The 27474-nt window shown below is 43.9% G+C and overlaps 1 pseudogene; it reads right to left on the bottom strand.

The window, feature by feature from the left end:
* The window catches only part of LOC116363967 (proto-oncogene vav-like), a 42159-nt pseudogene that overhangs the window by 11718 nt on the left and 2967 nt on the right, over positions 1–27474 (bottom strand).

Genomic DNA, 27474 nt, shown 5'->3' with positions numbered 1-27474 from the left:
GAGAGAGACGAGGAGGGTAGACAGAGAGACGGGGAGGGTAGACAGAGAGACGAGGAGGGTAGACAGAGAGACGAGGAGGGTAGACAGAGAGACGAGGAGGGTAGACAGAGAGACGAGGAGGGTAGACAGAGAGACGAGGAGGGTAGACAGAGGGACGAGGAGGGTAGACAGAGGGACGAGGAGGGTAGACAGAGAGATGAGGAGGGTAGACAGAGAGACGAGGAGGGTAGACAGAGTGACGAGGAGGGTAGAGAGGAGAGAGACGAGGGTAGACAGAGAGATGAGGAGGGTAGACTGAGAGACGAGGAGGATAGACAGAAAGATGAGGAGGAAGAGGGAGAGAGACCAGGAGGGTAGACAGAGAGATAAGAGGGAGAGAGACGAGGAGGGTAGACAGAGAGATGGGAGGAAGAAGGAGAGAGACGAGGAGGGTAGACAGAGAGACGAGGAGGGTAGACAGAGAGACGAGGAGGGTAGACAGAGAGATGAGGAGGGTAGACAGAGAGACGAGGAGGGTAGACAGAGTGACGAGGAGGGTAGACGAGGGTAGACAGAGAGCGAGGGTAGACAGAGAGATGAGGAGGTTAGACTGAGAGACGAGGAGGGGGGATAGACAGAGAAAAGATGAGGAGGAGGGGGAAAAGGAGGGTAGACAGAGAGACGAGGAGGGGGTAGACAGAGAGATGAGGAGGGTAGACAGAGAGACGAGGAGGGTAGGGAGAAGAAAGAGAGATGAGGAGGGTAGACAGAGAGACGAGGAGGGAGAGAGACGAGGAGGGTAGACAGAGAGACGAGGAGGGTAGACAGAGAGACGAGGAGGGTAGACAGAGAGACGAGGAGGAGGGTAGACAGAGAGACGAGGAGGGTAGACAGAGAGACGGGGAGGGTAGACAGAGAGAGGAAGAGGGAGAGAGACGAGGAGGGTAGACAGAGAGATGAGAGGAAGAGGGAGAGAGACGAGGAGGGTAGACAGAGAGATGGGAGGAAGAGGGAGACAGACGAGGAGGGTAGGAGAGAGAGAGAGATGAGAGGAAGAGGGAGAGAGACGAGGAGTAGACAGCAGAGAGATGAGAGGAAGAGGAGAGGGAGAGAGACGAGGAGGGTAGACAGAGAGATGAGAGGAAGAGGGAGAGAGACGAGGAGGGTAGACAGAGAGATGAGAGGAAGAGGGAGAGAGACGAGGAGGGTAGACAGAGCGATGAGAGGAAGAGGGAGAGAGACGAGGAGGGTAGACAGAGAGATAAGAGGGAGAGAGACGAGGAGGGTAGACAGAGAGACGAGGAGGGTAGACAGAGAGACGAGGGGTAGACAGAGAGATGAGGAGGGGATAGACTGAGAGACGAGGAGGATAGACAGAAAGATGAGGAGGGGGGGGGAAAGGAGGGTATACAGAGAGACGAGGAGGGTAGACAGAGAGACGAGGAGGGTAGACAGAGAGACGAGGAGGGTAGACAGAGAGACGAGGAGGGTAGACAGAGAGACGAGAGGGGAGGGAGAGAGAGACGAGGAGGGTAGACAGAGAGACGGGGAGGGTAGACAGAGAGACGGGGGAGGGTAGACAGAGAGACGGGGAGGGTAGACGAGAGACGAGGAGGGTAGACAGAGAGACGAGAGAGGTAGAAAGAGAGACGGGAGGGGAGATGAGACGAGGAGGGTAGAACAGAGAGACGAGGAGGGTAGACAGAGAGACGAGGAGGGTAGACAGGAGACGAGGAGGGTAGAAAGGAGAGACGAGGAGGGAGAGAGACGGGGAGGGTAGACAGAGAGACGAGGAGGGTAGACAGAGAGACGAGGAGGGAGAGAGACGAGGAGGGTAGACAGAAGAGGGGAGGTAGACAGAGAGACGAGGAGGGTAGACAGAGAGACAGAGAGACAGAGGAGGGTAGGAGGGTAGACAGAGAGACGGGAGGGTAGACAGAGAGACGAGTGAGGGTAGACAGAGAGACGAGGAGGGTAGACAGAGGGACGAGGAGGGGTAGACAGAGGACGAGGAGGGTAGACAGAGAGACGAGGAGGGTAGACAGAGAGACGAGGAGGGTAGACCGAGAGACGAGGAGGGTTAGACCGAGAGAGAGACGAGGAGGGGTAGACAGAGGGACGAGGAGGGTAGACAGAGAGATGAGAGGAAGAGGGAGAGAGACCAGGAGGGTAGACAGAGAGATAAGAGGGAGAGAGACGAGGAGGGTAGACAGAGAGATGGGAGGAAGAAGGAGAGAGACGAGGAGGGTAGACAGAGAGACGAGGAGGGTAGACAGAGAGACGAGGAGGGTAGGACAGAGAGATGAGGAGGGTAGACAGAGAGAGACGAGGAGGGTAGACAGAGTGACGAGGAGGGTAGACAGAGAGACGAGGGTAGACAGAGAGATGAGGAGGGTTAGACTGAGAGACGAGGAGGATAGACAGAAAGATGAGGAGGAGGGGGAAAAGGAGGGTAGGACAGAGAGACGAGGAGGGTAGACAGAAGAGATGAGGAGGGTAGACAAAGAGACGAGGAGGGTAGAGAAAGAGAGATGAGGAGGGTAGACGAGAGAGACGAGGAGGGAGAGAGACGAGGAGGGTAGACAGAGAGACGGGGGAGGTAGACAGAGAGACGAGGAGGGTAGACAGAGAGACGAGGAGGGTAGGACAGAGAGACGAGGAGGGTAGACAGAGAGACGAGGAGGGTAGACAGAGAGACGGGGAGGGTAGACAGAGAGACGAGGAGGGTAGACAGAGAGACGAGGAGGGTAGACAGAGAGACGAGGAGGGTAGACAGAGAGACGAGGAGGGAGAGAGACGAGGAGGGTAGACAGAGAGACGGGGAGGGTAGACAGAGAGACGAGGAGGGTAGACAGAGAGACGAGGAGGGTAGACAGAGAGACGAGGAGGGTAGACAGAGAGACGAGGAGGGTAGACAGAGAGACGAGGAGGGTAGACAGAGAGACGAGGAGGGTAGACAGAGAGACGAGGAGGGTAGACAGAGTGACGAGGAGGGTAGACAGAGAGACGAGGGTAGACAGAGAGATGAGGAGGGTAGACTGAGAGACGAGGAGGATAGACAGAAAGATGAGGAGGAGGGGGAAAAGGAGGGTAGACAGAGAGACGAGGAGGGTAGACAGAGAGATGAGGAGGGTAGATAGAGAGACGAGGAGGGTAGAAAGAGAGATGAGGAGGGTAGACAGAGAGACGAGGAGGGAGAGAGACGAGGAGGGTAGACAGAGAGACGGGGAGGGTAGACAGAGAGACGAGGAGGGTAGACAGAGAGACGAGGAGGGTAGACAGAGAGACGAGGAGGGTAGACAGAGAGACGAGGAGGGTAGACAGAGAGACGGGGAGGGTAGACAGAGAGACGAGGAGGGAGAGAGACGAGGAGGGTAGACAGAGAGACGGGGAGGGTAGACAGAGAGACGAGGAGGGTAGACAGAGAGACGAGGAGGGTAGACAGAGAGACGAGGAGGGTAGACAGAGAGACGAGGAGGGTAGACAGAGAGACGAGGAGGGTAGACCGAGAGACGAGGAGGGTAGACCGAGAGACGAGGAGGGTAGACAGAGAGACGAGGAGGGTAGACCGAGAGACGAGGAGGGTAGACAGAGAGACGAGGAGGGTAGACAGAGAGACGAGGAGGGTAGACAGAGAGACGAGGAGGGTAGACAGAGAGACGAGGAGGGTAGACAGAGGGACGAGGAGGGTAGACAGAGAGACGAGGAGAGAAAGAAGGGGAATGACGTACGATTAACCCTTTGAATGCTTTCTTCTCGTTGATGCGGTAGAGGCCTTCTGTTGACGTGATCTTGATGTGTCTGATGTCCATGTTAAACCTGGAGGAGACAGAGTGAATGAGAATCAGTGTGTGTGAGAGAGGAAGATTGCCAGCTGTTAGACATCTCCTTTCTGATTGGCCAGTAAGGAGGCAGGCTCACTTGAGGCTGATTGCGAACTCTCCTCCGTCTTTCTGGCGGACCAGAAACGTTCCATCTGACCGTGAAATCAGGAGGTTCTTCGCCGCTGACCGGTCCATGTTCCCCGCAAACCTAGAACCCAAATCACTTAAATGACCAAACCTAGAACCCATTGCAGTTGCGTTAGAACAGTACAAAACCTTTCCCATGATTGCTATGAATAACTATTTTCAAACACAGAACACTTCCAATCCTAGAACCCTGCAGTGTTACCACACTCTTAGAAAAAGGTGATATCTAGAACCGAAAAGGGTTCTTTGGCTGTCCCCATATGAGAAACCTTTGAAGAATCCTTTTTGGTTCCAGAGAGAACCCTTTTGGTTCCAGAGAGAACCCTTTTGGTTCCAGGTGGAACCCTTTTCATGGAAAGGGTTTGACCTGGAACCCTCGACCTGCAACCAAAAAGGGTTATCCTATGGGGACAGCAGGAGAACCCTTTTGGAACCGTTTTTTTCTAAGATTGTAGGTGGTACATATCTAGAGCATCGGTATGAGTGATACCAGGTGGTACATATCTAGAGCATCGGTATGAGTGATACCAGGTGGTGCATATCTAGAGCATCGGTATGAGTGATACCAGGTGGTGCATATCTAGAGCATCGGTATGAGTGATACCAGGTGGTACATATCTAGAGCATCGGTATGAGTGATACCAGGTGGTACATATCTAGAGCATCGGTATGAGTGATACCAGGTGATACATATATAGAGCATCGGTATGAGTGATACCAGGTGGTGCATATCTAGAGCATCGGTATGAGTAATACCAGGTGGTACATATCTAGAGCATCGGTATGAGTGATACCAGGTGGTACATATCTAGAACATCGGAATGAGTGATACCAGGTGGTACACATCTAGAACATCGGTATGAGTGATACCAGGTGGTGCATATCTAGAACATCGGAATGAGTGATACCAGGTGGTACATATCTAGAACATCGGTATGAGTGATACCAGGTGTAAATAGAATGGTATCATTACTCACCATAGGAAGTCGGATAGGTCGGGAGTTGGTCTCTGGGGAGAGAGGTCAGAGGTCAGACAGTTTTGAGATCACAACCCATGATTCCTGAAGCACTTAATAAAACGTATGTTGGTATTTAAAAAAAAAAAAAAATTAACCTTTATTTAACCAGGCAAGTCAGTTAAGAACAAATTCTTATTTTCAATGACGGCCTAGGAACAGTGGGTTAACTGCCTGTTCAAGGGCAGAACGACAGATTTTGTACCTTGTCAGCTCTGGGATTTGAACTTGCAACCTTTCGGTTACTAGTCCAATGCTCTAACCACTAGGCTACACTGCCGCCCATCGTGTCTGGTATTCTATCAATACCAGACACGATGCAGCCTAGGGGCGGCAGGGTAGCCTAGTGGTTAGAGCGTTGGACTAGTAACCGGAAGGTTGCAAGTTCAAAACCCCCGAGCTGACAAGGTACAAATCTGCCCAGGCAGGCAGGCAGGCAGTTAACCCACTGTTCCTAGGCCGTCATTGAAAATAATAATTTGTTCTTAACTGACTTGCCTAGTTAAATAAAGGTTAAAAATAATAAACTATGACATGTGTAATCAACTTCAAGTCAGTAGTACTCACAGAGATGAAGGGCTGGACCTTACTGCAGGGGAACCAACCCATCTGACCAATCGTCACGTTCTTGCCCTGAGTGACACACACAGCAGACCAATCAGACGACTAGAACAACAGTGCCTCCTGTAGCACATTATTGTACAGAAAGTACATGTTACAATGGTATTACTCAATAATACGCTAGGAATTACTGACCGGTATAATGACGATGAGAGAGAGAGAAGATGCCAGAGAGATAGATGCCAGAGAGCGAGAGAAAGATGCCAAAGAGAGAGAGAGATGCCAGAGAGAGAGAGAGAGATGCCAAAGAGAGAGAAAGATGCCAAAGAGAGAGAGATAGATGCCAAAGAGAGAGAGAGATGCCAGAGAGAGAGAGAGAAAGATGCCAGAGAGAGAGAGAAAGATGCCAAAGAGAGAGAGAGATGCCAGAGAGAGAGAGAGAGATGCCAAAGAGAGAGAGAGATGAGAGAGAGAGAGAGAGAGAGAGAGAGAGAGAGAGAGAGAGAAAGATGCCAAAGAGAGAGAGAGAGATAGAGATGCCAAAGAGAGAGAGAGATGCCAGAGAGAGAGAGAGAGAGAGATGCCAAAGAGAGAGAGAGAGAAAGATGCCAGAGAGAGAGAGAGAGAGAGATGCCAGAGAGAGAGAGATGCCAGAGAGAGAGAGATGCCAAAGAGAGAGATGCCAAAGAGAGAAAGAGAGAGAGAGAGAGAGATGCCAAAGAGAGAGAGAGATGCCAGATCTGGACAAGAAACAGACACTCAACACACACCTACCTGGAGGTGACAGCCTTCCCTCCCCCATATGCCCCACTAGACACAACTACGACAACAAAAACAGGTCACAACTGCAGTTCTGTCGAACGCTGGGTATGTACATAGTAAATGGTAGGTTTCGAGGGGACGCTGGGTATGTACATAGTAAATGGTAGGTTTCGAGGGGACGCTGGCTATGTACATAGTAAATGGTAGGTTTCGAGGGGACGCTGGGTATGGACATAGTAAATGGTAGGCTTCGAGGGGACGTTGGGTATGTACATAGTAAATGGTAGGGTTCGAGGGGACGCTGGGTATGTACATAGTAAATGGTAGGCTTCGAGGGGACGCTGGGTATGTAAATGGTAGGCTTCGAGGGGACACTGGCTATGTACATAGTAAATGGTAGGCTTCGAGGGGACGCTGGGTATGTACATAGTAAATGGTAGGCTTCGAGGGGACGCTGGGTTTGTACATAGTAAATGGTAGGCTTCGAGGGGACGCTGGGTATGGACATAGTAAATGGTAGGCTTCGAGGGGATGTTGGGTATGTACATAGTAAATGGTAGGGTTCGAGGGGACGCTGGGTATGTACATAGTAAATGGTAGGCTTCGAGGGGACGCTGGCTATGTACATAGTAAATGGTAGGCTTCGAGGGGACGCTGGGTATGGACATAGTAAATGGTAGGCTTCGAGGGGACGCTGGGTATGGACATAGTAAATGGTAGGCTTCGAGGGGACGCTGGCTATGTACATAGTAAATGGTAGGCTTCGAGGGGACGCTGGCTATGTACATAGTAAATGGTAGGCTTCGAGGGGACGCTGGGTATGGACATAGTAAATGGTAGGCTTCGAGGGGACGCTGGCTATGTACATAGTAAATGGTAGGCTTCGAGGGGACGCTGGGTATGGACATAGTAAATGGTAGGCTTCGAGGGGACGCTGGGTATGTACATAGTAAATGGTAGGCTTCGAGGGGATGCTGGCTATGTACATAGTAAATGGTAGGCTTCGAGGGGACGCTGGGTATGTAAATGGTAGGCTTCGAGGGGACACTGGCTATGTACATAGTAAATGGTAGGCTTCGAGGGGACGCTGGGTATGTACATAGTAAATGGTAGGCTTCGAGGGGACGCTGGGTTTGTACATAGTAAATGGTAGGCTTCGAGGGGACGCTGGGTATGGACATAGTAAATGGTAGGCTTCGAGGGGACGCTGGGTATGTACATAGTAAATGGTAGGCTTCGAGGGGACGCTGGGTATGGACATAGTAAATGGTAGGCTTCGAGGGGACGCTGGCTATGTATGGTAGGCTTCGAGGGGACGCTGGCTATGTACATAGTAAATGGTAGGCTTCGAGGGGACGCTGGCTATGTACATAGTAAATGGTAGGCTTCGAGGGGACGCTGGGTATGGACATAGTAAATGGTAGACTTCGAGGGGACGCTGGGTATGTACATAGTAAATGGTAGGCTTCGAGGGGATGCTGGTTATGTACATAGTAAATGGTAGGCTTCGAGGGGATGCTGGGTATGGACATAGTAAATGGTAGGCTTCGAGGGGACGCTGGGTATGGACATAGTAAATGGTAGGCTTCGAGGGGACGCTGGGTATGAACATAGTAAATGGTAGGCTTCGAGGGGACGCTGGGTATGGACATAGTAAATGGTAGGCTTCGAGGGGACGCTGGCTATGTACATAGTAAATGGTAGGCTTCGAGGGGACGCTGGGTATGGACATAGTAAATGGTAGGCTTCGAGGGGACGCTGGGTATGAACATAGTAAATGGTAGGCTTCGAGGGGACTCCTACGGTAAGTAGGACACCTACAGCTCATCCCTTGGCATTAGGACTGTAGATCACCACTGATATTCACAGTCAGCCCACTGACACCACTATCAGATCACAGCAACATCACAGTCTACTCGGACAGAGCAATACTCAACCATGAGGCATCAAAGCCGAAGGAACTGAGTAACATTAACACATGCTATAGATGGAAGGATAGTTGTGTAGAAACCTACCAAAAAAACAACAACAATTAGGCAACAACAAATTCAATCCCTTTTAGACAACTTCCTAAGTGAAGGTGTAAACAGTAGAACGCCTAAACATATTGGACCTTTCAGCTTCCTGGACAAATCGTTCCACTGTAGTAGTGAAGGTGTAAACAGTAGAACGCCTAAACATATTGGACCTTTCAGCTTCCTGGACAAAACCTTCCACTGTAGTAGTGAAGGTGTAAACAGTAGAACGCCTAAACATATTGGACCTTTCAGCTTCCTGGACAAAACCTTCCACTGTAGTAGTGAAGGTGTAAACAGTAGAACCTTTCAGCTTCCTGGACAAAACATTCCACTGTAGTAGTGAAGGTGTAAACAGTAGAACCTTTCAGCTTCTCTATCAAATCTCAACATGTCAAGCAGACAGCCCAGGAAAATGAACAACAAAGGCAAATGGTTTGATGAAGAATGTAAAAAACGTAAGAAAGAAATTGAGAAACTTGTCCAACCAAAACCACATAGAGACCCAGAAAATCAGAGTCTACTCCTTCACTGTGGTGAATCACTAAAACAATACAGAAATACACTACGGAAAAAGAAGGAACAGCACGTCAGAAATCAGATCAAAGTATTTGAAGAATCCATCCATATTCTAACCACTTCTGGGAAAATTGATGAGTTTTCTATCCAAAATGGAGATATATGGATAAACCACTTCTCCAAACAACAAAAACATATACTTGATCAATTACAAATCTTAGAGTCAACTATTAAAGACTACCACTGGATTCTCCAATTACACTGAATGAACTACAGGACAAAATAAAACCCTCCAACCCAAAGGCCTGTGGTGTTGATGGTATCCTCAGTGAAATGATCAAATATACAGACAACCCTCCAACCCAAAGGCCTGTGGTGTTGATGGTATCCTCAATGAAATGATCAAATATACAGACAACCCTCCAACCCAAAAGGCCTGTGGTGTTGATGGTATCCTCAGCGAAATGATCAAATATACAGACAACCCTCCAACCCAAAGGCCTGTGGTGTTGATGGTATCCTCAGTGAAATGATCAAATATACAGACAACCCTCCAACCCAAAGGCCTGTGGTGTTGATGGTATCCTCAGTGAAATGATCAAATATACAGACCACAAATTCCAATTGGCTATACTTAAACTCTTTAACATCATCCTCAGCTCTGGCATCTTCACCAATATTTGGAACCAAGGACTGATCACCCCAATCCATATGACATAACATTTCACAAATAACAAGTCTGAAATCAAATTGGCAGACAAACACACAAATGTCTTTCCACAAGGCTTTGTAGTGAGACAGGGATGCAGCTTGATATACATCAACAAAATGGCAGGGCTCTAGAACAGTCTACAGCTCCCGGCATCACCCGGCATCACAAATGTCTACTGTTTGCTGATGATCTGGTGCTTCTGTCCCCAACCAAGGAGGGCCTACAGCAGCACCTAGATCTTCTGCTCAGGTTCTGTCAGACCTGGGCCCTGACAGTAAATCTCAGTAAGACCAAAATAATGGTGTTCCAAAAAAGGTCCAGTCGCCAGGACCACAAATACAAATTCCATCTAGACACTGTTGCCCTAGAGCACACAAAAAACTATACATACCTCGGCCTAAACATCCGCGCCACAGCTATCATACACGAAGCTGTGAACGATCTGAGAGACAAGGCAAGAAGGGCATTCTATGCCATCAAAAGGAAAATAAAATTTGACATCCCAATTAGCATCTGGCTAAAAATACTTGAATCAGTTATAGAACCCATTGCCCTTTATGGTTGTGAGATCTCACCATATTGCCCTTTATGGTGGTGAGATCTCACCATATTGCCCTTTATGGTGGCGAGATCTCACCATATTGCCCTTTATGGTGGTGAGATCTCACCATATTGAGACTCTGCATGCAGTACTCTGTAAAAACATCCTCTGTGTACAACGTAAAACACCAAATAATGCATGACTATACCCGCTAATTATCAAAATCCAGACAAGAGCTGTTAAATTCCACAACCAGAACAGCAACACAATTATACCCAACCAAATCATGAGAAAACAAAAAGAGAATTACTTGACACATTGGAAAGAATTTACCAAGAAACAGCTGCCAGATGTATGACCATATTAGAGAGACATATTTCCCTCAGATTACACAGACCCACAAAGAATTCGAAAACAAATCCAATTTTGATAAACTCCCATATCTATTGGGTGAAATTCCACAGTGTGCATCACAGCAGCAAGATTTGTGACCTGTTGCCACAAGAAAAGAGCAACCAGTGAAGAACAAACACACCCAATAAAACCCATTTGAAGGAAAGAAAGAAAGAGAGAGAGAGAGACAGAGAGAGAGAGAGAGAGAGAGACGGTATCTCCACCCTCCCACACACTCATACTACAGGAAGCATGCTCTGCCTGCACCGTGTGTGTGTGCATGTGCGTGTGTGTGCGTGTTTTACCTCCCACCACGTTAGGTCGGCATCGGCTCTTGTCAGTTCGATGACATCACCCATGGAGAGGTGCAGTGGTTGGCCGAACGCTACAGGGGGCGGAGGTAAACCATAGTACTCCTGACACACCTCCATTGTAGGAAGGCCTGAGAGAGAGAGAGAGAGAGAGAGAGAATTTGTTAAATTCTACAACCACCTAAAAGGAAGTGATTCCCAAACCTGCCTTCACCTACAGAGAGATGAACCTGGAGAATAGTCCCCTAAGCAAACTGGTCCTGGGGCTCTGTTCACAAACACAAACACACCCCACAGAGCCACAGGACAGCAACACAATTAGACCCAACCAAATCATGAGAAAACAAAAAGATAATTACTTGACACATTGGAAAGAATGAACAAAAAACAGAGCAAACTAGAATGCTATTTGGCCCTACACAGAGAGTACACAGCGGCAGAATACCTGACCACTGTGACTGACCCAAACCTTAGGAAAGCTTTGACTATGTACAGACTCAGTGAGCATAGCATTGCTATTGAGAAAGGCCGCCGTAGGCAGACATGGCTCTCAAGAGAAGACAGGCTATGTGCTCACTGCCCACAAATTGAGGTGGAAACTGAGCTGCACTTCCTAACCTCCTGCCCAATGTATGACCATATTAGAAACACCATATTTCCCTCAGATTACACAGATCCCACAAAGAATTCGAAAACAAATCCAATTTTGAAAAACTCTCATATCTACTGGGTGAAATTCCACAGTGTGCCATCACAGCAGCAAGATTTGTGACCTGTTGTCACAAGAAAAGGGCAACCAGTGAAGAACAAACACCATTGTAAATACAACCCATATTTATGCTTATTTATTTTCCCTTGTGTACTTTAACTATTTGTACATCATTATAACACTGTACATAGACATGTGAAATGTGTATATTTCTTCGAAACGTGTAAGTGTGGCGCAGTGGTTAAGGGCGCTGTACTGCAGCACCAGCTGTGCCATCAGAGACTATGGGTTCGCGCCCAGGCTCTGTCGTAACCGGCCGCGACCTTGGCCTAGCGTCGTCGGGGTTAGGTAGGGTTTGGAGTAGGGAAATCCTTGTCTCATTGCGCACCAGCGACTCCTGTGGTGGGCCGGGCGCAGTGCACACTAACCAAGGTTGCCAGGTGCACGGTGTTTCCTCCGACACATTGGTGCGGCTGGCTTCCGGGTTGGATGCGTGCTGTGTTAAGAAGCAGTGCGGCTTGGTTGGGTTGTGTATCGGAGGACGCATGACTTTCAACCTTCGACTCTCCCGAGCCCGTACGGGAGTTGTAGCGATGAGACAAGATAGTAGCTACTAAAAACAATTGGACACCATGAAATTGGGGAGAAAAAGGGGTAAAAATTCAACAACAAAAAAACCACAAAGAAAAGAAAGGTGTGAATGTTTACTGTTCATTTTGTATTGGTTTATTTCCCTTTTGTTTAGTATCTACCTCACTTGCTTTGACAATGTTAACGTATGTTTCCCATGCCGATAAAGGCCCTTGATTTGAATCGAATTGAGATGAGTTAAAAAACGTTCCCATTCTAATCTAATCCCAACTTGATTCAGTTCTATAATGTTACTCTACTTCTGGGATCCTCACCTGGACTGGCTTGTCTGTGAGGAGCTGACTTCTTATTCTGTAGGAACAACAAAGGTCACAGATATACAATCAACTAGAACAGACTCACAGATATACAACCCACTAGAGCAGACTCACAGATATACAACCCACTAGAACAGACTCACAGATATACAACCCACTAGAACAGACTCACAGATATACAACCCACTAGAAGAGACTTACAGATATACAACCCACTAGAACAGACTCACAGATATACAACCCACTAGAAGAGACAACACACTCCAGAGGGGTATACTACAAAGCAGGATCGATGAGTTAGCCAGCTGACTTTGATAAACAACCAGAAATAACTCTAGATGTTCCGGTACACTAAGCAAGCTTATCAGAAGGGAACCATGCCACTCTCCCAGTAGCTTGGTTGGTGAGGGGGGGGGGGGGGGCGATTGATCTGTGAGTCGACCTTCGTGCCCACCTCTCGTACCCTATAATTCAGTATCTTTTTTTTTTGTGTGACTAATTTGCATAGAGGTCCTGATTGGCCAATGAGGGTCAACCCTGATTAGAACCAGCTGCTGCTCATCTGTTGTTCTTTACACATGCTGTTTTGAATTCAAATGAAAGTGTACCTCCTGTACACACTGAAGCCACAACGTCTCTGATGCAGTAAAACCCTGAATAATGAAGAAACTTCACCAGACATATTATTTAGTAGGATCCCATTACACTGAAGAAGCTTCACCAGACATATTATTGAGTAGGATCCCATTACACTGAAGAAGCTTAACGAGACATATTATTTAGTAGGATCCCATTACACTGAAGAAGCTTAACGAGACATATTATTGAGTAGGATCCCATTACACTGAAGAAGCTTAACGAGACATATTATTGAGTAGGATCCCATTACACTGAAGAAGCTTCACCAGACATATTATTTAGTAGGATCCCATTACACTGAAGAAGCTTCACCAGACATATTATTAAGTAGGATCCCATTACACTGAAGAAGCTTAACGAGACATATTATTGAGTAGGATCCCATTACACTGAAGAAGCTTAACGAGACATATTATTTAGTAGGATCCCATTACACTGAAGAAGCTTAACGAGACATATTATTGAGTAGGATCCCATTACACTGAAGAAGCTTAACGAGACATATTATTGAGTAGGATCCCATTACACTGAAGAAGCTTAACGAGACATATTATTTAGTAGGATCCCATTACACTGAAGAAGCTTCACCAGACATATTATTTAGTAGGATCCCATTACACTGAAGAAGCTTCACCAGACATATTATTTAGTAGGATCCCATTACACTGAAGAAGCTTCACCAGACATATTATTGAGTAGGATCCCATTACACTGAAGAAGCTTAACGAGACATATTATTTAGTAGGATCCCATTACACTGAAGAAGCTTAACGAGACATATTATTGAGTAGGATCCCATTACACTGAAGAAGCTTCACCAGACATATTATTTAGTAGGATCCCATTACAGTGAAGAAGCTTCACCAGACATATTATTTAGTAGGATCCCATTACACTGAAGAAGCTTCACCAGACATATTATTTAGTAGGATCCCATTACACTGAAGAAGCTTCACCAGGCATATTATTTAGTAGGATCCCATTACACTGAAGAAGCTTCACCAGACATATTATTTAGTAGGATCCCATTACACTGAAGAAGCTTCACCAGACATATTATTTAGTAGGATCCCATTACACTGAAGAAGCTTCACCAGACATATTATTTAGTAGGATCCCATTACACTGAAGAAGCTTCACCAGACATATTATTTAGTAGGATCCCATTACACTGAAGAAGCTTAACGAGACATATTATTTAGTAGGATCCCATTACACTGAAGAAGCTTAACGAGACATATTATTTAGTAGGATCCCATTACACTGAAGAAGCTTCACCAGACATATTATTTAGTAGGATCCCATTACACTGAAGAAGCTTCACCAGACATATTATTTAGTAGGATCCGATTACACTGAAGAAGCTTCACCAGACATATTATTTAGCAGGATCCCATTACACTGAAGAAGCTTAAACCAGACATATTATTTAGTAGGATCCCATTACACTGAAGAAGCTTAACGAGACATATTATTGAGTAGGATCCCATTACACTGAAGAAGCTTCACCAGACATATTATTTAGTAGGATCCCATTACAGTGAAGAAGCTTCACCAGACATATTATTTAGTAGGATCCCATTACACTGAAGAAGCTTCACCAGACATATTATTTAGTAGGATCCCATTACACTGAAGAAGCTTCACCAGGCATATTATTTAGTAGGATCCCATTACACTGAAGAAGCTTCACCAGACATATTATTTAGTAGGATCCCATTACACTGAAGAAGCTTCACCAGACATATTATTTAGTAGGATCCCATTACACTGAAGAAGCTTCACCAGACATATTATTTAGTAGGATCCCATTACACTGAAGAAGCTTCACCAGACATATTATTTAGTAGGATCCCATTACACTGAAGAAGCTTAACGAGACATATTATTTAGTAGGATCCCATTACACTGAAGAAGCTTAACGAGACATATTATTTAGTAGGATCCCATTACACTGAAGAAGCTTCACCAGACATATTATTTAGTAGGATCCCATTACACTGAAGAAGCTTCACCAGACATATTATTTAGTAGGATCCGATTACACTGAAGAAGCTTCACCAGACATATTATTTAGCAGGATCCCATTACACTGAAGAAGCTTAAAACCGGACATATTATTTAGTAGGATCCCATTACACTGAAGAAGCTTAACGAGACATATTATTTAGTAGGATCCCATTACACTGAAGAAGCTTCACCAGACATATTATTTAGTAGGATCCCATTACACTGAAGAAGCTTCACCAGACATATTATTTAGTAGGATCCCATTACACTGAAGAAGCTTCACCAGACATATTATTTAGTAGGATCCCATTACACTGAAGAAGCTTCACCAGACATATTATTTAGTAGGATCCCATTACACTGAAGAAGCTTCACCAGACATATTATTTAGTAGGATCCCATTACACTGAAGAAGCTTCACCAGACATATTATTTAGTAGGATCCCATTACACTGAAGAAGCTTCACCAGACATATTATTTAGTAGGATCCCATTACACTGAAGAAGCTTAACGAGACATATTATTTAGTAGGATCCCATTACACTGAAGAAGCTTCACCAGACATATTATTTAGTAGGATCCCATTACACTGAAGAAGCTTCACCAGACATATTATTTAGTAGGATCCCATACCACTGAAGAAGCTTCACCAGACATATTATTTAGTAGGATCCCATTACACTGAAGAAGCTTCACCAGACATATTATTTAGTAGGATCCCATTACACTGAAGAAGCTTCACAGGCATATTATTTAGTAGGATCCCATTACACTGAAGAAGCTTCACCAGACATATTATTTAGTAGGATCCCATTACACTGAAGAAGCTTCACCAGACATATTATTTAGTAGGATCCCATTACACTGAAGAAGCTTCACCAGACATATTATTTAGTAGGATCCCATTACACTGAAGAAGCTTCACCAGACATATTATTTAGTAGGATCCCATTACACTGAAGAAGCTTCACCAGACATATTATTTAGTAGGATCCCATTACACTGAAGAAGCTTCACCAGACATATTATTAGTAGGATCCCATTACACTGAAGAAGCTTCACCAGACATATTATTTAGTAGGATCCCATTACACTGAAGAAGCTTCACCAGACATATTATTTAGTGAGGATCCCATTACACTGAAGAAGCTTCACCAGACATATTATTTAGTAGGATCCCATTACACTGAAGAAGCTTCACCAGACATATTATTTAGTAGGATCCCATTACACTGAAGAAGCTTCACCAGACATATTATTTAGTAGGATCCCATTACACTGAAGAAGCTTCACCAGGACATATTATTTAGTAGGATCCCATTACACTGAAGAAGCTTCACCAGACATATTATTTAGTAGGATCCCATTACACTGAAGAAGCTTCACCAGACAATTATTTAGTAGGATCCCATTACACTGAAGAAGCTTCACCAGACATATTATTTAGTAGGATCCCATTACACTGAAGAAGCTTCACCAGACATATTATTTAGTAGGATCCCATACACTGAAGAAGCTTAACGAGACATATTATTTAGTAGGATCCCATTACACTGAAGAAGCTTAACGAGACATATTATTTAGTAGGATCCCATTACACTGAAGAAGCTTCACCAGACATATTATTTAGTAGGATCCCATTACACTGAAGAAGCTTCACCAGACATATTATTTAGTAGGATCCCATTACACTGAAGAAGCTTCACCAGACATATTATTTAGCAGGATCCCATTACACTGAAGAAGCTTAACCAGACATATTATTTAGTAGGATCCCATTACACTGAAGAAGCTTAACGAGACATATTATTTAGTAGGATCCCATTACACTGAAGAAGCTTCACCAGACATATTATTTAGTAGGATCCCATTACACTGAAGAAGCTCACCAGACATATTATTTAGTAGGATCCCATTACACTGAAGAAGCTTCACCAGACATATTATTTAGTAGGATCCCATTACACTGAAGAAGCTTCACCAGACATATTATTAGTAGGATCCCATTACACTGAAGAAGCTTCACCAGACATATTATTTAGTAGGATCCCATTACACTGAAGAAGCTTCACCAGACATATTATTTAGTAGGATCCCATTACACTGAAGAAGCTTCACCAGACATATTATTTAGTTGGATCCCATTACACTGAAGAAGCTTAACGAGACATATTATTTAGTAGGATCCCATTACACTGAAGAAGCTTCACCAGACATATTATTTAGTAGGATCCCATTACACTGAAGAAGCTTCACCAGACATATTATTTAGTAGGATCCCATTACACTGAAGAAGCTTCACCAGACATATTATTTAGTAGGATCCCATTACACTGAAGAAGCTTCACCAGACATATTATTTAGTAGGATCCCATTACACTGAAGAAGCTTCACCAGGCATATTATTTAGTAGGATCCCATTACACTGAAGAAGCTTCACCAGACATATTATTTAGTAGGATCCCATTACACTGAAGAAGCTTCACCAGACATATTATTTAGTAGGATCCCATTACACTGAAGAAGCTTCACCAGACATATTATTTAGTAGGATCCCATTACACTGAAGAAGCTTCACCAGACATATTATTTAGTAGGATCCCATTACACTGAAGAAGCTTCACCAGACATATTATTTAGTAGGATCCCATTACACTGAAGAAGCTTCACCAGACATATTATTTAGTAGGATCCCATTACACTGAAGAAGCTTCACCAGGCATATTATTTAGTAGGATCCCATTACAACTGAAGAAGCTTCACCAGACATATTATTTAGTAGGATCCCATTACACTGAAGAAGCTTCACCAGACATATTATTTAGTAGGATCCCATTACACTGAAGAAGCTTCACCAGACATATTATTTAGTAGGATCCCATTACACTGAAGAAGCTTAACCAGACATATTATTTAGTAGGATCCCATTACACTGAGAAGCTTCACCAGACATTTAGATCCCATTACACTGAGAAGACCGTTCATCACCAGACATATTATTTAGTAGGATCCATTACACTGAAGAAGCTTCCCAGGCATATTATTTAGTAGGATCCCATTACACTGAAGAAGCTTCACCAGACATATTATTTAGTAGGATCCCATTACACTGAAGAAGCTTCACCAGACATATTATTTAGTAGGATCCCATTACACTGAAGAAGCTTCACCAGACAATATTATTTAGTAGGAGCCCATTACACTGAAGAAGCTTCACCAGACATATTATTTAGTAGGATCCCATTACACTGAAGAAGCTTCACCAGACATATTATTTAGTAGGATCCCATTACAACTGAAGAAGCTTCACCAGACATATTATTTAGTAGGATCCCATTACAGTGAAGAAGCTTCACCAGACATATTATTTAGTAGGATCCCATTACAGTGAAGAAGCTTAACCAGACATATTATTTAGTAGGATCCCATTACACTGAAGAAGCTTCACCAGACATATTATTTAGTAGGATCCCATTACAGTGAAGAAGCTTCACCAGACATATTATTTAGTAGGATCCCATTACACTGAAGAAGCTTAACGAGACATATTATTTAGTAGGATCCCATTACACTGAAGAAGCTTAACGAGACATATTATTTAGTAGGATCCCATTACACTGAAGAAGCTTCACCAGACATATTATTTAGTAGGATCCCATTACAGTGAAGAAGCTTCACCAGACATATTATTTAGTAGGATCCCATTACAGTGAAGAAGCTTAACCAGACATATTATTTAGTAGGATCCCATTACACTGAAGAAGCTTCACCAGACATATTATTTAGTAGGATCCCATTACACTGAAGAAGCTTCACCAGACATATTATTTAGTAGGATCCCATTACAGTGAAGAAGCTTCACCAGACATATTATTTAGTAGGATCCCATTACACTGAAGAAGCTTCACCAGACATATTATTTAGTAGGATCCCATTACACTGAAGAAGCTTCACCAGGCATATTATTTAGTAGGATCCCATTACACTGAAGAAGCTTCACCAGACAATATTATTTAGTAGGATCCCATTACACTGAAGAAGCTCACCAGACATATTATTTAGTAGGATCCCATTACACTGAAGAAGCTTCCACCAGACATATTATTTAGTAGGATCCCATTACACTGAAGAAGCTTAACCAGACATATTATTAGTAGGATCCCATTACACTGAAGAAGCTTCACCAGACATATTATTTAGTAGGATCCCATTACACTGAAGAAGCTTCACCAGACATATTATTTAGTAGGATCCCATTACACTGAAGAAGCTTCAACCAGACATATTATTAGTAGGATCCCATTACAGTGAAGAAAGCTTCACCAGACATATTATTTAGTAGGGATCCCATTACACCTGAAGAAGCTTCACCAGACATATTATTTAGTAGGATCCCATTACACTGAAGAAGCTTCACCAGGCATATTATTAGTAGGATCCCATTACACTGAAGAAGCTCAACCAGACATATTATTTAGTAGGATCCCATTACACTGAAGAAGCTTCACCAGACATATTATTTAGTAGGATCCCATTACACTGAAGAAGCTTCACCAGACATATTATTTAGTAGGATCCCATTACACTGAAGAAGCTTACACCAGACCTATATTAGTAGGCTCCATTACACTGAAGAAGCTGTCACCAGACATATTATTTAGTAGGATCCCATGACACTGAAGAGCTTCACCAGACATATTATTTAGTAGGATCCCATTACACTGAAGAAGCTTCACCAGGCATATTATTTAGTAGGATCCCATTACACTGAAAGAAGCTTCACCGACATATTATGTAGTAGGATCCCATTACACTGAAGAAGCTTCACCAGACATATTTTAGTAGGATCCCATTACACTGAAGAAGCTTCACCAGACATATTATTTAGTAGGATCCCATTACAACTGAAGAAGCTTCACCAGACATATTATTTAGTAGGATCCATTACAGTGAAGAAGCTTCACCAGACATATTATTTAGTAGGATCCCATTACAGTGAAGAAGCTTAACCAGACATATTATTTAGTAGGATCCCATTACACTGAAGAAGCTTCACCAGACATATATTTAGTAGGATCCCATTACACTGAAGAAGCTTCACCAGACATAGTATTTAGTAGATCCCATTACACTGAGAAGCTTCATCACCAGACATATTATTTAGTAGGATCCCATTACACTGAAGAAGCTTCACCAGACATATTATTTAGTAGGATCCCATTACACTGAAGAAGCTTCACCAGACATATTATTTAGTAGGATCCCATTACACTGAAGAAGCTTCACCAGACATATTATTTAAGTAGGATCCCATTACAGTGAAGAAGCTTCACCAGACATATTATTTAGTAGGATCCCATTACAGTGAAGAAGCTTAACCAGACATATTATTTAGTAGGATCCCATTACACTGAAGAAGCTCACCAGACATATTATTTAGTAGGATCCCATTACACTGAAGAAGCTTCACCAGACATATTATTAGTAGGATCCCATTACCGTGAAGAAGCTTCACCAGACATATTATTTAGTAGGATCCCATTACAACAGTGAAGAAGCTTAAACCAGACATATTATTTAGTAGATCCCATACACTGAAGAAGCTTCACCAGACATATTATTTAGTAGGATCCCATTACACTGAAGAAGCTTCACCAGACATATGTATTTAGTAGATCCATTACACTGAAGAAGCTTAACCCAGACATATTATTTAGTAGATCCCATTACAACTGAAGAAGCTTAACCAGACATATTATTTAGTAGGATCCAATTACACTGAAGAAGCTTCACCAGACATATTATGTAGTAGATCCATTACACTGAAGAAGCTTCACCAGACATATTATTTAGTAGTATCCCATTACACTGAAGAAGCTTCACCAGACATATTATTTAGTAGGATCCCATTACACTGAAGAAGCTTCACCAGACATATTATTAGTAGGATCCCATTACACTGAAGAAGCTTCACACCATACATATTATTTAGTAGGATCCCATTACAACTGAAGAAGCTTAACCAGACATATATTTAGTAGGATCCCATTACACTGAAGAAGCTTCACCAGACATATTATTTAGTAGGATCCCATTACACTGAAGAAGCTTCAACCAGACATATTATTTAGTAGGATCCCATTACAACTGAAGAAGCTTAACCAGACATATTATTTAGTAGGATCCCATTACACTGAAGAAGCTTCACCAGACATATTATTTAGTAGGATCCCATTACACTGAAGAAGCTTCACCAGACATATTATTTAGTAGGATCCATTACACTGAAGAAGCTTCACCAGGCATATTATTTAGTAGGATCCCATTACACTGAAGAAGCTTCACCAGACATATTATTAGTAGGATCCCATTACACTGAAGAAGCTTCACCAGACATATTATTTAGTAGGATCCCATTACACTGAAGAAGACTTCACCAGGACATATTATTTAGTAGGATCCCATTACACTGAAGAAGCTTCACCAGACATATTATTTAGTAGGATCCCATTACACTGAAGAAGCTTCCCAGCATATTATTAGAGGATCCATTACACTGAAGAAGCTTCACCAGACATATTATTTAGTAGGATCCCATTACACTGAAGAAGCTTCACCAGACATATTATTTAGTAGGATCCCATTACACTGAAGAAGCTTAACCAGACATATTATTTAGTAGGATCCCATTACACTGAAGAAGCTTCACCAGACATATTATTTTAGTAGGATACCCATTACACTGAAGAAGCTTCACCAGACATATTATTTAGTAGGATCCCATTACACTGAAGAAAGCTTCACCCAGGCATATTATTTAGTATGACCCATTACACTGAAGAAGCTTCACCAGACATATTATTTAGTAGGATCCCATACACTGAGAAGCTTTCACCAGACATATTATTTAGTAGGATCCCATTACACTGAAGAAGCTTCACCAGACATATTATTTAGTAGGATCCCATTACAACTGAAAGAGCTTCACCAGACATATTATTTTAGTAGGAATCCCATTACACGTGAAGAAGCTTCACTCACCAGACATATTATTAGTAGGATACCATTACAGTGACAGAAGCTTACCATGAACATATATTTAGTAGGATCCCATTACACTGAGAAGCTTCACAGACATATTTATTTAGTAGGATCCCATTACACTGAAGAACTCACCATACAATTATTTATAGTAGGAACCCATTACACTGAATAAGCTTAACCAACATATTATTTAGTAGATCCATTACCTGAATAAGCTTCACCAGACATTTATTATAGAACCCATTAACCTGAAGAAGCTAACCGACATATTATTTAGTAGGAATCCCATTCACTGAAGAAGCTTCACCAGACTCTTATTTAGTAGATCCCTACACTAAGAAGCTTCATCACCAGACATATTATTTAGTAAATATTATTAGTAGGAATCCCATTACACTGAAGAAGCTTCACCAGACATATTTATTTAGTAGGATCCCATTACACTGAAGAAGCTTCACCAGACATAGTATAGTTAGTAGGATCCCATTACACTGAAGAAGCTAACCAGACATATTATTTAGTAGGATCCATTACACTGAAGAAGCTTAACCAGACATATTATTTAGTAGGATCCCATTACACTGAAGAAGCTTCACCATACATATTAGCATTAGTAGGATGCCCATTACAACGGAAGAAAGCTTCACCCAGACATAATTATTAGTAGGATCCATTACACTGAAGAAGCTTCACCAGAACATATTAATGTAGTAGGGGAATCCCATTACCACTGAAGAAGCTTCACCAGACATTGTATTTAGGTAGGATCGCATTACACTGAAGAAGCTTCACCAGACATATTATTTAGTAGGATCCCATTACAGTGAAGAAGCTAACCAGAACCATATTATTTAGTAGGATCCCAGACATATTATTTAGTAGGATCCCATTACACTGAAGAAGCTTCACCAGACATATTATTTAGTAGGATCCCATTACACTGAAGAAGCTTCACCAGACATAATTATTTAGTAGGATCCCATTACACTGAAGAAGCTTCACCAGGCATATTATTTAGTAGGATCCCATTACACTGAAGAAGCTTCACCCAGACATATTATTTAGTAGGATCCCATTACAACTGAAGAAGCTTCACCAGACATATTATTTAGTAGGGAACCCATTACACTGAAGAAGCTTCACCAGACATATTATTTAGTAGGATCCCATTACAACTGAAGAAGCTTCACCAGACCATATTATTTAGTAGGATCCCATTACACTGAAGAAGCTTCACCAGACATATATTTAGTAGGATCCCATTACACTGAAGAAGCTTCACCAGACATATTATTTAGTAGGAGCCCATTACACTGAAGGAACTTCACCAGACATATTATTTAGTAGGATCCCATTACACTGAAGAAGCTTCACCAGACATATTATTTAGTAGGATCCCATTACAGTGAAGAAGCTTAACCAGACATATTATTTAGTAGGATCCCATTACACTGAAGAAGCTTCACCAGGCATATTATTTAGTAGGATCCCATTACACTGAAGAAGCTTCACCAGACATATTATTTAGTAGGATCCCATTACACTGAAGAAGCTTCACCAGACATATTATTTAGTAGGATCCCATTACACTGAAGAAGCTTCACCAGACATATTATTTAGTAGGATCCCATTACAACTGAAGAAGCCTTCACCAGACATATTATTTAGTAGGATCCCATTACACTGGAAGAAGCTTAACGAGACATATTATTAGTAGGATCCCATTACACTGAAGAAGCTTCACCAGACATATTATTTAGGAGGATCCCATTACACCCTCTTTGTTTTGTCACTAAGAAAGCTTCACTTAATTAAGTTTGTGTATTTGGTTGTTGATTCAGTTAGACCATGTTCCCCAAGGTCATTGAATTGAGAGAGAGAGAGACAGAAGGAAGTGAGAGGCCATTCAAGCTGGTCACCAGGACGACGATTAAGGCCCCCCCCCCCACCACCTCTCTGATTCAGATTCAGGGGTTAAATGCAGGTATCCCCTTTTTCCATCCTCACAATACATCTGTTATTTCAGAATATCTAGACAGGTTGGCTGGCTATTGACCCTGCTTTGTAGTACAACCCCCCCCCCCCCCCCTCAGCTGTACAAGTTCCTGCCGTAAAGTGTGCCTAGCTCACACAGTCAAGTTCCTGCCGTAAAGTGTGCCTAGCTCACACAGTCAAGTTCCTGCCGTAAAGTGTGCCTATCTCACACAGTCATTACTCAGTAGTATAGTGAATATCTAGACAGGTTGGCTGCCGTAAAGTGTGCCTATCTCACACAGTCATTACTCAGTAGTATAGTGAATATCTAGACAGGTTGGCTGCCGTAAAGTGTGCCTAGCTCACACAGTCATTACTCAGTAGTATAGTGAATATCTAGACAGGTTGGCTGCCGTAAAGTGTGCCTAGCTCACACAGTCATTACTCAGTAGTATAGTGCCACACTGCCAGATAAAGAGCCTCTGAAAGGAGCCTTACCTTCTTCACGTTCCCTGAGTGGTCTGAAATACAAAGCACAACATAGCTGAGTGTACAACACTACACACCACACACACACTCACTACACACACTACACACACCTGCAGAAACATAGTGTCAAAGAAAACACACACACACACAGCTACACCACGCACACACACACACACTACACACGCTACACACACGCACGCACGCGCATGCACACACACACACACACACACACACACACACACCACACCACACACACACGCATGCACACACACACACTACACACACACACACACTACACACACTACACACACCTGCAGAAAACATAGTGTCAAAGAAAACACACTACACCACACACACACCCACACACACACACACCAACACACCACACACACACAACACACCACACACCACTACACACACACTACACAACTGCAGAAAACATAGTGTCAAGAAACACACTACACACACAACCACACACACACACACACAACACACACACACACACACCACACACACACACCACACACACACACACTACACACACTACACACACCTGCAGAAAACATAGTGTCAAAGAAACACACACACGCACACACACACTTTAGTGGTTCTACCTGAGTTGCGTCCGCAGCCTGGTACTCTTCCCAGACATTCTTTATGAGCGGCCATTCTGCAACGACTACAACGATACCCCTGGAAGAATATCCCCCTGAGAGACAGAGAAGGAGGGAGGGAGGGAGGGAGACAGAGAGAGAGAAGGAGAGATACAAGGAGGGAGGGAGAGAGTATAGAGAGAGAAGGAGAGATAGAAGGAGGGAGGGAGAGAGTATAGAGAGAGAAGGAAGGAGAGAGATAGAAGGAGGGAGGGAGAGAGTATAGAGAGAGAAGAAGGAGAGCGAGAGAAGGAGGGAGGGAGCGAGTATAGAGAGAGAAGGAGGGAGGGAGCGAGTATAGAAAGAGAAGGAGGGAGGGAGAGAGTATAGAGAGAGAAGGAGGGAGGAGAGAGTATAGAGAGAGAAGGAAGGAGAGAGAAAGAGAGAGAGATGGAGAGAAGGAGGAGGGAGAGAGTATAGAGAGAGAAGGAAGAGAGAGAGAGAGAAGGAGGGAGGGAGAGAGTATAGAGAGAGAAGGAAGGCGAGAGAGAGAGAAAGAGAGAAGGAGGGAGCAAGTATAGAGAGAGAAATTAAAGAGAGAGAGGAGGGATAGAGAGAGATTAAAGAGAGACAGAGATTAACCAGTGAAGAACACACCACCATTATAAATACAACCCATATTTATGCTTATTTATTTTATCTTGTGTCCTTTACCATTTGTACATTGTTAAAACACTGTATATATATAAATATGACATTGTAATGTCTTTATTGTTTTGAAACTTCTGTATGTGTAATGTTTACTGTTAATTTGTATTGTTTATTTCACTTTATATATTCACTTATATATTATCTACCTCACTTGCTTGGGCAATGTTAACAACTTGTTTCCCATGCCAATAAAGCCATTGAATTGAATTGATTAAAGAGAAACGAGGGAGAGAGAGAGATTAGAGGAGAGAGAGTGAGATTGTGAGAAGTCAATCTATCTATCTTTCTATCTATCTGTCTGTATGGAGAGTACTATTTAACTAACTTTAGCAGTCTCATGGCTTGGGCGTTGGAATCAGTCTCATGGCTTGGGCGTGGAATCAGTCTCCATGGCTTGGCGTGGAATCAGTCTCATGCTTTGGGCGTGTAATCAGTCTCATGGCTTGGGCGTGGAATCAGTCTCATGGCTTGGGCGTGGAATCAGTCTCATGGCTTTGGGCGTGGAATCTGTCTCATGGCTTGGGGGTAGAATCTGTCTCATGGCTTGGGCGTGGAATCAGTCATCAATGGCTTGGGCGTGGAATCAGTCTCATGGCTTGGGCGTGGAATCAGTCTCATGCTTGGGCGTGGATCAGTCTCATGGCTTGGGCGTGGAATCTGTCTCATGGCTTGGGCGTGGAATCAGTCTCATGGCTTGGGCGTGGAATCAGTCTCATGGCTTGGGCGTGGAATCAGTCTCATGGCTTGGGCGTGGAATCAGTCTCATGGCTTGGGCGTGGAATCAGTCTCATGCTTGGGCGTGGAATCAGTCTCATGGCTTGGGCGTGGAATCAGTCTCATGGCTTGGGCGTGGAATCAGTCCTCATGGCTTGGGCGTGGATCAGTCTCATGGCTTGGGCGTGGAATCTGTCTCATGGCTTGGGGGTAGAAATCTGTCTCATGGCTTGGGCGTGGAATCAGTCTCATGGCTTGGGCGTGGAATCTGTCTCATGGCTTGGGCGTGGAATCAGTCTCATGGCTTGGGCGTGGAATCAGTCTCATGGCTTGGGCGTGGAATCTGTCTCATGGCTTGGGCGTGGAATCAGTCTCATGGCTTGGGCGTGGAATCAGTCTCATGGCTTGGGCGTGGAATCAGTCTCATGGCTGGGCGTGGAATCAGTCTCATGGCTTGGGCGTGGAATCAGTCTCATGGCTTGGGCGTGGAATCAGTCTCATGGCTTGGGCGTGGAATCAGTCTCATGGCTTGGGCGTGGAATCAGTCTCATGGCTTGGGCGTGGAATCTGTTCCGGGCCTTGTTGGTTCCAGAGGCATCGGTACGCTTGCCATGCAGTAGCTGAGAGAACAGTCTATGACTTGGGTTGCTGGAATCTGACAATTTTTAGGGCCTTCCTCCACCGCCTGGTATAGAGGTCCTGGATGGCAGGAAGTTTGGCCCCGGTGATGTACTGGGCCTTACGCACTACCCTCTGTAGCGCCTTGCGGTCGGAGGCCGAGCAGTTTTCCATAACAGTTTCCATAACAAGAGTTGATGCAGCCAGTCAAGATGCTCTCGATGGTGCAGCTGTAGAACTTTTTGGGATCTGAGGAGCTTGTGTGTGTGTGTGTGTGTGTGTGC

Source organism: Oncorhynchus kisutch, unplaced genomic scaffold (assembly GCF_002021735.2).
Source record: "Oncorhynchus kisutch isolate 150728-3 unplaced genomic scaffold, Okis_V2 scaffold975, whole genome shotgun sequence".
Lineage (NCBI taxonomy): Eukaryota > Metazoa > Chordata > Actinopteri > Salmoniformes > Salmonidae > Oncorhynchus > Oncorhynchus kisutch.
The sequence above is the reverse complement of the archived record's forward strand: the minus strand, read 5'-3'. Positions and strand labels throughout refer to the sequence as shown.